Below are 9,707 nucleotides of genomic sequence, written 5' to 3'. Positions count from 1 at the left end.
CACACACACACACACACACACACACACACACACACACACACACACACTTGCCTGTCCCCACAACCCCTCTAGGGGCTGAGCTTGGCTCTGGTTTATTTATGGACTTGCTGGTAGAGCCTCCCAAGGATATGTAACTCAGTGCAGCCCCTTTCTTGTCTCTCTTGTCTCTCCTTACACTAGGTCTCCAGTGTGGAGGGAATGTTGGGGGCGGGGCGTAGGGAGTCCTTTGATATTGAACTCGTGCCCACCTGCCTTCCTGAGAGCCATTGCTTGTGCTCTGAGAGAGCTTTGGGAGAGATGGAGTTCCTGGCCCTTTAAACGGATTTTATTCCACAAGCCGGCACCTTGATACTTAGAGACTGATCTGGGAAATACTTCATCCTGTCTTGCTACTATTTTAATCAGTGCTGCATTCAGACCTCAGTTAATTGATGTCTTAATCCTGGGTTTAATACCTAGAGGCAGTTTTGTGACCTGTGAATATTTAAGGGGAAAAAAAGATTGCACAAATAAATCTCTGCCTAGTATAGTTTTTGTCATTTCAGGCCTATGGAGGAGACACTAGTTTCTGGTTCCAGGGTGAGGCCTGTGATCCTTATCTTCCCATGCACGTTAATGCCTCTGTGTGTATGAGGGGAAGGGTGTGTGTGTGTGTGTGTGTGTGTGTGTGTGCGCAGCTACTCTACTACTGTGCTTCATACCCAGACATTGGGTTTCTACTATGCCCAGGCTGGCTTTAAACTCATGATCCTCCTGCCTCCACTTCCTAAGTGCTGAGGTTCCGGGTATGTGCCATCAGCCCCGGTTTGCTCCTGCCTGTCTGTTGGAGCAGCCTCCTGGGTATAAAGACGCTCACAGCCATTACTCCAAGGCCAAGTAGCACCCGTGTCTCCCAGCACACATATCTGTACTTCTTCCCATCTGAGAACTAGAGCTGCCTAGCGCCCTGCCCTGGCTTCATGAGGGGCTGATGTTGTTCTAGCCTGAGCCCTGTTTGGTTTCTTCCCATAGGAGGTGGCTTTGACCTCCCGTGGTGATACCAAACTGGTGGGTGGGTCAATATATTTTCAGTAGCTATCTCAGGGCTGCTTGGACAGATGAGAATCCTTCCCTCGGGTTCAGTAATCTATAGAGGACAGAAAACCCCTTTTCCTTGCTTAGACACAGTAGAAGTGACCTCATCAACAACAGAAAATCCACGCAGCCTCCTGGACAGACTGAGTGTTATCTGCAGTATCTAGGCATATGTTTTGGAATTAACCAACCAGGTAGGACAGGCCCTCTTTCCCTGGCACCTAGGAAAATCCACAGACCAAGAGCACCCATGGGCTAGATAATTGTCTACATCAGTATATGCAGATATCTGCTTAAGCTTAGATTAAGTTGGAAGGGACCAACCAGGCCTTTGAGTACTGCCTTTCAAGGATAATTTGTCTTAGTTCCACTTTTGTCTGTTTGGTTTTGATTTTGTCAGTTTGTTTTTCAAAACAAAGTATCTTCAGGTAGCTCAGGCTGCCCTCAGATTCCATTTCCTACCCTAGTCTCCCAAATGCTGGGCTTATAGGGTGGTTCACTACTCCAGCTAGATTTTTTTTTTTTTTAAGTAGCCCTGGATGAACCAGCTAGAGGTCTAATGGCAGGGCTCTGAGTCTCCAGCCCCACTGGCTGCACATGAGCATAGTCTCTGCCTGGGAGAGCATTCTGTGGTGTCTGTTCTTTCTCGCTTACACTGTGGGAATGGTAGTCCACTGTAGGGAGGAGCCAGGGATGAGTGTGGGAGGGAGTGAAGGTGACAAGGGTTCTAACCTGGGTCTCTTCCAGGGATGAGGAAGGGCTCCAGTGGGGAGTAAGTGCACTAGGGCTGGGGGTGGTTTCTAGCCTGGACCTCTTCTTCTCTGTGGCCCAGCAACAGTTCCCAGGAGGCTGTGCTGCTGGCCTGACAGGACAGCAGTGCAGTCCTGGTGGGCTCCTCTGTCCTTGAAGAGCTACCTGGCTAGGATTAGGAACAAGGTAGCCTCTTCCCCACTCCCCCCTCCAGCCCCAAGGCAAGAGACAGTGTTTCACTGTGCAGCCCAGGCTAGCTCCAAATCCATGCTCCTCCTGCCCCAGCCTCTTAGATCCTGGAAGCACAGCTGCATGTCACCTTGCCCCCCTCCTCTTTTTTTCCTGAGAGTGAGCTGTCCAGCCTGTGTGCTGTCTGTCTGTCTTCTTCAGGCAGTGGTGGTAAACATCACATTCCTCGGCTCTGCTCTGGACCACAGATGTCCGTCCCTGTGGCTCTCTCTGTTCTGCAGATCCACTCAGCCTCTTGAAAGACACTTAGAGATTTTCAGTGCCTTCATTCTGGGAGGGTCCCTCTTCTATCTGGAACCAAAGGTGGAGTGGGGGGAGCCCTCTCCAACTTTGAAAAGGCTGTTTTCCCATGTCTGGGGGCCACTGAGCCAGGTGAAATGGCAGACAGAGGAGGGAAGAGGCTTCGGGAGAGACTCCATGCAGGTTGTGGGTGGGAAGCAGAATCATGTGTTTTCCCTCATCTAGAGGATATCTAAGGTTGCTGGAAGCAAGAAGTCAGAGTCTTGCCCTGCCTAACCATGACCCCAGGTCCTGTGCGAACCAAGCAGGGCTGGAGATAGAGAAAGAGAGGGTCTGGGGAAGTTCCAGACTTCCCGTGAGGGGCAGCCTGGAGCCTTAGGTTGGATGTGGGCTATCAGTGGACCAGAGGTGCCAGGTGTCTGCCATCAGCAGCAGGAGGGTTTTAGAGATCTGAACACAGTGGGAATTTTTGCATGCTAGGTCCTAGGTACTGGGGACCTTCAACAAGAGATCAAGTCCAGAGGCTTATGCCAGAGACTGGGAACAGGTATAGAAGGCAAAGTAGAGGGGTCAAGAGGGCAAAAAATGATGGGCCATGCCTGCATTCACCACTGAGCTCTGGGTTCCAGGAGCGGGGGAGAGGGAGGTTGACAGAAGGGTGAGGGTACAGGATGGATAGCCCCAGGCATAGGGAAGGAGGCGGGGGGTTGTAGTGAGGGAAGAAGCTGCTCTGGAGGAGCTTGGCTGTAAGAGGATGGAGTGAGAGCAGGAGATTTCTCTGCAAGAGTCCAGTTCAGTGGCCCTAGAGCTGTAGTGAGTGGGACATGTGGGCAGCTGGTATGGTGCATATGCCCTTAAGCCCCAAACTCCTGCTAAGTCAGGAAGGTCTAGAGTTCAAAGCTAGCCTGGAATACCTGGTAAATTCGAGGTCACCTTGAATTATAAAGTAAGATCTTGCCTCAAAAAAACAAAAACAAAGAGGATAAAGGACTTGGCAGGTAGAACAGAGAACTATCCACAGGAGAAAGGAGAGTATGTGTCCAGAAGCATAAAACTTGGCAACTATGGAAGGAAAGGCAGAGTGGTCCCCCACCCCCACCAGATTGGTGTTCAGTCGTTCATCTGCTGAAAGGAGCCTCTGCAGGGAGGGTAGAGTAGGAGGAAGAAGTTGGGAGTCTACCTCTCCTGAATGCTCCCCCAGAGATGGGGACTATACAGTGATCAGGTGAGGCAGGGTGGCTGGCAGCTTCCCTGCCAACTGCCCCTCCTGGTCCTGTGCTTTCCCCTACACTCTGCAGCAGACAAGGTGGGGCCGTGTGGATGGGTGGACACAGGCTGAAGGAGTGTGATGTACAGGCAGAAACAATGGCGACAGTCTCAGCCCAGTAGAAAGGCCAAGGGCCGGAGACACCTATATCTGATTTAGTTGCGGCATCTCTCGACCATCACTGCATCCGAGAGAAGCCTGCAGTCTGTGGAGGGTGGCGGTGAGGACTGAGACTCGGCAGTCACAAGGTTACCCTGAGTGTAGTTGTGGACCTCCACTGTTACCTGAAGCTGCTTCTCCCAGTCCCACCTTTTCTCTGGACCCGCTGCTGGGGGGAGGGAGGGAATACCAGCAAGCATTCTGGTCTCCTGCTGTGGAATCAGAGGTCCCTCCACCGGACAAACAGTGCAGCCAGGCTTCAGGAAAGAAGGAATGTCTGTTTGGGAGCAGACTCACAAGCTGGGATTGTTCTGCCTGCCTCACTCTGAAGGAAGGCTCTAAAGCCTGTGGAAAGCCGTAGCATGCTGCAGGCCTTCCTCATTTCACGGTAACCAGTGGCTGGCTGCCCCAGATGTATGGCACCATGGAGACACAGCTGCTTCTGTGCTGCCCTTAGGGCTGGCTGCTTCTGATGGAGTTCACAGCAGTCAGAGCTCATCCTGTTCCTCCCCCTGGCTCTCTCTTGTGGGCAGCAGAGGACAGGTGGGTGGATTGATCATTGGTTCTCCTGAGGAGAGACACAGGCGCTGACTGGGACTGACTGGTTGATCTTGAAGATCCCTGATTGCTGCTTTGTTAGAGGAAGGGTGAGGAACTGAACTGGACATTAAAGGCAACGTGAGGAGGACCTTTGGCTGTTCTTCAGTCGTCTCTGCCGTCTGCAGGTCTTGCTGTGGGAGGCCTCCTCACTGGGTCCATTGGGGGGAGTCTGGATCCTTTCCATCATCACCTTCTGCAGAATCCCAGCCTTCCCACGGCGGCCTCCCTTTCCCATGTTATAATTGCTTTTTCTCTCCCCTGAGTCTCCAGGTTTTGAGAGAGGGACATTTTTACCTTCTCAACTGGGAAAGTCAGCTTGGCACGTCCTTTCTAGCAAGGTGAATGCACATTTACCATGGGTGCCCCCCATTAAAGGTTTAAAAGTGTTCCCCAAGCAGTATGTGTATATACCTTGTTAGAAAACTCCACTGGTTTTCTTGGTAGATAGTCATTCTGGTGGAGTGAGGTAGGATCTTACTGCGTTTCCCTGATGGCGGAGGTTGCCGAAGGGTTTTCTCACGTGCTTATGACCATTCTGTATTTATTACCTCCTTTCAGAACCGCTTGCTTTGTGCATTTGCCCATTTATTGATTGGGCCATTTGTCCTTTCAGTCTTGATTTTATTTTTTATTTTTTAAAGAATATTCTGGGTAGTAGTCCCCTGCTAGGTGGTTTTTCTGCCACTCTTTAGGCCATCTCTGTTGGGGGGTGATGTAAACGTGGAAAGCCACTATCAAAATCAGTATGGAGGTTCCTCATGAACTAAGTAGAACTACCATATAACCCAGCTGTACCACCCCTGGTGTTTCCCAAAGGGAGTCAGTTGGAGTACTACAGACACACTTGTGCACCCAGATTTATTGCTGTACGTTTCACAACAGCCATGATATGGAATTAGCCCACCAACAGCTAAGAGAAGAAAAACCTGACGTAGGTACACTAAGGAGTTTGTTGTCATTTGCAGAAAAATCGACAGAACTAGAGACCGTCATGTTAAGTGCAGTAAGCACTTAAGGGAAATATCACACCACATGTTCCCCCTCATGTGTACATTTTAGATTAAGACTGTGCGTGTGTCTCATATGTATGTATGTGTTTATGTGTGTGGCATGGTGGTAGTGTGGGAGCACGTGTATGTGTGGGGGGGTGTGATGTGGGAGGGTAGTGTGTGTGTGTGTATGTGTGTGTATGCGTGCGCATTGTATGTGTGCAAGGGAGACTATGAGAGCAGAAAAGGACCATGGAAAGGTCAGCATGTCAAAGCACATTTCACACATGTGTAAATGAAACTAGGCACAACAGACATGCCTTGATCCTGTCACCTAGGAGGCTAAGTCAACTCGAGATTCATGAGTTCAAGGCTGGCCTGCACTACTGTAAAAAAAAAAAAACCCAAAAGTATAAAAATGTCAAAATGAAACTCATTATTTTGTATAATTAATATATGCTAATAAATTATATTTAAAGAGAGAGAGTTTCCTATAATGCAGAACACTATAAGGACTGTAGATTGAAATCCTGCCCACCATCCTGCCCACCATCCTGCCCGCCATCCTGCCTCCCAGCCCTCACAGGGTGCTTTTAGTGCTGTGCTTCTCTTGACTCCTCTCTGGGTTCCCTTCGCCAGCCTGCCTCACAAGGGCCCTGCTCGTGACCTGCTCTGTGCATTTCTGCACCGTCTTCCTTCCCCTCATAAGCTGAGGCTGCAGGACCCTCCGCCGTCCTCACCGCCGACTCCCATCACGGCTTTTTTCCCTTCGGTCAGGATTCTTACCATTTCACCTGCTCTTTATTGAGCAGTAAATCTTCCATGCTTTGGGAGTGAGGAGATAACTGTAAGAGGTAAAAATAACAGCAAAAATAAAAACGAATAAAACTATAAAATCGGGTTTGCATCGACATCACTGTGGTGGTGGTCCACGCCCACCTTAGGAGTGTTCCCCGGAGGCAGCTCCTTCGTGCCCCAACATCCAGCCTTCCGAAAGGACAGGCTTCTAGTAGCAAAACAACGAGATTTTTTCCCCTTACATAACCACCAGCTGCCGACCTCCAGCGTGCTTGTAGCTCTGGAGTTAGATGCTGAATCCATAGGAGGCCGTTGGTCCCATTCCCAGGACTGCCAAGAACTACTCCATATTTTATTCCCCTTTGATATATCTTTTTAGAAGATAAAAACCCCTTTGTTAGGGTAAAAGCAGCATTTGTATACTTTTAAAAGTTATAAAATATAACCAGAGCATGGAAGGAAATGTGTGGAGAGAGAGAGTGGTTAATAGGCACAAGGGTGCAGTTGAATAGACATAATTGCTACCAATTAATTGAATGTTTAGAATTAGCTACTGGGAAGGAGTTTTGAATTTTTTTAATATAAAGAAATGATATATAGCTACATATGATGATACATACCTGTGACCCTAGCACATTAGGACCAGAGTCAAGGAGATTGCAAGTTCAAAGCTAGCCTGGGCTACATAAAGAGTTGAAGGCCAGCCTAGTCTACGTAGTAAGACTCAGTCTCAAAATAATAAAAAAAATATGCCTGAGGTGATAATACTGAGCCTAGTCTACGTAGTAAGACTCAGTCTCAAAATAATAAAAAAAAATATGCCTGAGGTGATAATACTGAGCCTAGTCTACGTAGTAAGACTCAGTCTCAAAATAATAAAAAAAAATATGCCTGAGGTGATAATACTGCTAGAATCATTAAAAATATTGAAATGCATTGGGCGATGGTGGCACACACCATTAATCCCAGCACTTGGGGGCAGAGGCGGAGGAGAGGCAGAGAGGCAGAGGGAGAGGCGGAGGAGAGGCAGAGAGGCAGAGGGAGAGGCAGAGAGGCAGAGGAGAGGCAGAGGAGAGGCAGAGAGGCAGGGGAGAGGCAGAGAGGCAGAGGGAGAGGCAGAGAGGCAGAGGGAGAGGCAGAGGGAGAGGCAGAGAGGCAGAGGAGAGGCAGAGAGGCAGAGGAGAGGCAGAGAGGCAGAGGGAGAGGCAGAGAGGCAGAGGGAGAGGCAGAGGGAGAGGCAGAGAGGCAGAGGAGACGCAGAGAGGCAGAAGGAGAGGCAGAGAGGCAGAAGGAGAGGCAGAGAGGCAGAGGGAGAGGCAGAGGGAGAGGCAGAGAGGCAGAGGAGAGGCAGAGAGGCAGAGGAGAGGCAGAGGAGAGGCAGAGAGGCAGAGGGAGAGGCGGGCATATTTCTGTGAGTTCAAGGCCAGCCTGATCTACAGACTGAGTTCCAGGACAGCCAGTGCTGAAAGAGAAACTATCTCAGGGGATACATGTGTGAGTGTGTGTGTGTGTGTGTGTGTGTGTGTGTGTGTTGCCATACCCATAAAATCTATGTGTCAGTATAAACGGCACATTTACACTAATAAGGAGGGGCTGAAGAGACGGCTCAGCGGTGAAGAGCACTTGCCGCTACTTGTGCTGGCTAATTTTATGTCAACTTGACACTAGCCTGAGTCATTTTAGAAGAGGGAAACTCAATTGAGAAAGCGCTTTCCCCATCTCTGGCCCTGTGGTCAAGCATGTGGCGCATTCTTTTAAATTGGTGATTCATTTGGGAGGGCCCAGCTCACTTGTGGGTGGTGTCATCCCTGGGCTGGTGGTCCTGGGTGCTATAAGAAAGCAGGCTGAGCAAGCCATGAGGAGCAAACTACTAAGCAGCACGCCTTCATGGCATCAGCTCCTGCCTCAGGTTCTGACCCTGAATTATCTGGCTGTTGGAGTTCAAGCACTAAGATGAAATAAACCCTTTCCTCCCCAAGTTGCTTCTGGTCCCAGTGTTCTGTCTCAGCAGTATAAAACCCAAGACCTGGTTCTTGCAGAGAACCTGGGCTCAGTTCCTAGCACCTATATCAGTTGTAAGCGCCTGTGACTCCAGATCCAGAAGGTCCAACACCATCGTCAGGTTTCCACAGGCACCTGCACACGTGTGACGCACAAACATATGCTCAGGCACCTATCCACACACATAAATAACTCTGTAAAACATGCTAATGAGGACATCTGGTTTGTTTTTTAAGTTAGAAAACAATTATCAACAGGAATTTCCCCAGTTGTCCTTTACACATCTGGTGTGGTCCCCATATTTTCCCTGGATGTAGTGACATTTTCTTACCAATAATAGTCAGCCAGCTTTGTGCTGCTGTGATAAAATCCCCAAGACATCCAGTGCGGAGGAGGGAAGGTCCCTCTACTGGGACAGTTAAGGTCCAGACAATAGCCCTAACCTCTAAGAAGGGTGCCTGCTGTGCTGTAGAGCATTCTAGCTTCTGGATTTGTGTTGGAGCATTTTGTGTGCCCCTCCACATCCATGTCTCCTGTTGGCCGGAAGTCAGACCTTCCGGCATTGTGTGTAGGATATGTACCATCGCAGGTGGCACGTGTTGCTTACCGCACTCCATTAGGATGCAAATAGTTCTGACTTGACCTACCCTGCTCGTGATGCTAAGCCCACCTTGAGACTCCAGCTCCCCCGTGCACAGGAAGGAACTGTGTGCTGCTGCCTCGATGCCTGGCAAGTCACTGTAGCTTCTGTGCCTCTCTTTAATCCAGAGTCTCATTTGCCTCCTTCTTCTCTTATGGATAGGAGGACTTCACGCCTCATTTACCACATCATCAACCATTCTTAAGTGTCTCGCGTTGTCTGTGTGGAAATGAACCCATTCAATTCTGTTCTCAAAGCCACGTTCTGGTGGATGTTCTCAAAGCCACGTACTTTGAACACTGATTCTTACAGTTTTTTTTTTTTTATTCATTCGCTGACTGCCTTACCTTCTGCTGCTTTTAATTATACTTTCAGACCAGTGCCACTTTCTAAAAAATATCCTGGGGGGGCTGGAGAGATGGCTCAGTGATCAAGGATACATAATAATACTCTTGCAGAGGACCTGAGTTCCCAGCACCCACATGGTGGTTCAGAACCACCTCTGACTCCAGCCAGGTGGATCCAACATCCGCGACTGGTCTGCATCTGCAGTGACACTTATGTGCACACACCCACACATAGACATTCTCATAATCTAAAATAATAAAAATAAGTCTTAAAGGCATCATAGTATATCTGTTCATTATCTCTTTTGCTGGCCTAGGCCTGGAACTATTTCTTTCAGTCTTGAGCTTTTGGATGGTTGACTGTGACCCTCTGCTGTGGCATTTGATCAGCTGTTCGGCTGTGGAGCTCCGGCTTTGTGTGGAGTGTCAGGACAAGGGAGCCGCCGAAGCACAGTGGGCCGTGCAGCCCGCCTTTGATACTGTTTTGGCTAAGTCTCAGTTTGCCTGACTGCAGAATGGGAATGAAGATACCCTTTCAGGCTGTGTTTCCTGGGAAACTATCTCTGGGATAAATGATCAGGAAGTGTCCCTTG

At 49.3% G+C, this 9,707-nt stretch overlaps 1 protein-coding gene across 1 annotated transcript in view; it reads left to right on the top strand.

Annotated features, from left to right (window-relative positions):
- The window catches only part of Pepd (peptidase D), a 136,033-nt gene that overhangs the window by 47,656 nt on the left and 78,670 nt on the right, over positions 1-9,707 (top strand). The window lies entirely within an intron of this gene.

Source organism: Grammomys surdaster, unplaced genomic scaffold, assembly GCF_004785775.1.
Source record: "Grammomys surdaster isolate TR1022 unplaced genomic scaffold, NIH_TR_1.0 125984, whole genome shotgun sequence".
In the NCBI taxonomy this organism is placed as follows: domain Eukaryota; kingdom Metazoa; phylum Chordata; class Mammalia; order Rodentia; family Muridae; genus Grammomys; species Grammomys surdaster.
This window is presented reverse-complemented; position numbering and strand designations above follow the sequence as displayed.